Source organism: Mastomys coucha, unplaced genomic scaffold, assembly GCF_008632895.1.
Source record: "Mastomys coucha isolate ucsf_1 unplaced genomic scaffold, UCSF_Mcou_1 pScaffold22, whole genome shotgun sequence".
Lineage (NCBI taxonomy): Eukaryota > Metazoa > Chordata > Mammalia > Rodentia > Muridae > Mastomys > Mastomys coucha.
The window spans coordinates 210,988,029-210,989,674 of NW_022196905.1; the positions used below are offsets into that span (position 1 = coordinate 210,988,029).

At 48.7% G+C, this 1,646-nt stretch overlaps 1 protein-coding gene across 1 annotated transcript in view; it reads left to right on the forward strand.

The window, feature by feature from the left end:
* Positions 1 to 1,646, forward strand: part of LOC116104459 (olfactory receptor 1361-like) — a 5,353-nt gene continuing 3,707 nt past the window's right edge. Inside the window, exon 1 of the mRNA XM_031390950.1 lies at positions 1 to 131. The gene's annotated coding sequence lies outside the window, so the exon portion shown is untranslated. The remainder of the gene's footprint in view (positions 132 to 1,646) is intronic.

Consider the following 1,646-nt stretch of genomic DNA (forward strand, 5'->3'; position numbering starts at 1 on the left):
AAGGCCTTGCACAGTCTTTTGTAGGGACAGAAAGCTGCCTCACAAGTCACACTCTGTCCCGGACCCTTTCCCAAGAAGAGCTGGCTCACCTCCCACCTAGCATCCCAAGGCCAGAAGCATACCTCCCATAGGTGAGTAAAGGCAGGGAGGACAAAAGGGGCCACACCAGGCAATAGGCCTTGGAGGGTGTAGCCAAGCCTACTGTGTGACCTGGGACAAGTGGCTTTGCCTTTCTGGGCCTCATTTAAGTTGTGTCTATTAAAAAAAAAAATAGATACAAGAAAATGGGTAGATCTGCCAAGCTAGTATCTGGGTCCTGCGTGTCAGGGTTGCTCCTGCTCTGCTCATTCTGAAACAAGTTATGTGTAGCCCTAGCTAATCTGGAGCTTGTCATCCTCCTGCTTCAGCCTTCTAAGTGTTGGCATGACAGATGAGCCCACCATGCTCAGCTTGTATAGTATGGTACTAAGAGATTTGGGCTGGGCAGTGGTGGCGCACACCTTTAGTCCCAGCACGTGGGAGGCAGAGGCAGGCAGATTTCTGAGTTCAAGGCCAGCCTGGTCTACAGAGTGAGTTCTAGGACAGCCAGAGCTACACAGAGAAACCCTGTCTCAAAAAACCAAAAGAGAGAGAGAGAGAGAGAGAGAGAGAGAGAGAGAGAGAGAGAGAGAGGAAGAGAGAGAGAGAGAGAGAAAGGAAGAAAGAGAGAGAGAGAGAGAGAGAGACTTGGAACAAGACAGATTGTGAAGTGTGGGGCCATTGATAATTTCCTGAGTCCCCTCAGTGTATGAATGCAGATAAAAAGCCTTACCTGGAATGCTGAATGTGAGGACGGAGCCTCCATCCACTCCTTGTCAGGGTCTTCTGTGCAAGAAGCTTTTCATGAACACTTGCTACCAACTATCAGCAGAAGGCTCACCAGAAGCCAGGCCCCACAGGAAGCCAGGGCAAGACTGTCTACAGCGCAGAGGCAGCTCCTCTCACCTTGACCAGGCACACTGTACCAAAGACACCAGTGAAGGGACAAGGCTGAGAGTAAGTGGGGATAAACTGAGAGGCAATGAGAGGAGGAAGCCTGGGTGTGGGGACCCATGCCTGTCATCCCAATAGACAGGATGCTGAGGCACGATGCCGAATTCCAGACCACACTGGGTTACAGAGTGAGACTCTGTTCCCAAAAGCAAAGGCTGAGGGTGTGGCACAGTAAAAGAGTGAGCACAAGCAAGCAGAGTCTCTGTATCCAACACTAATAATAATAATAATAATAATAATAATAATAATAATAATAATGTTATTTTAAAAGTGATAAAAGGAGGAAGAGGAAGAAAGAATGAGAAGGGACAGGAAGAAGAGGGAGATAAGGGGCAGACAGGATGGTCAGGACACAGTGGCAGCTATGGTCCTGCCACTGTTCACCCAGTGCCTTGCCTGGACAGATGTGACTTCAGTGGGCTGAGTCTGAGTCAGGGGACCCAGAATGAGGCCAAAAATGGAGATAAACTTGACATCACCTATAGGGACCTGAGCAAGCCCAGCAAAGATCAGGACACCTAAGAGGAGTTAAGAGTCCTTGGGTTACCAATCACAAAAGAACACACATGGTATGCACTCTCTGATAAGTGGTTATTATCCCAGAAGTTTGGAAT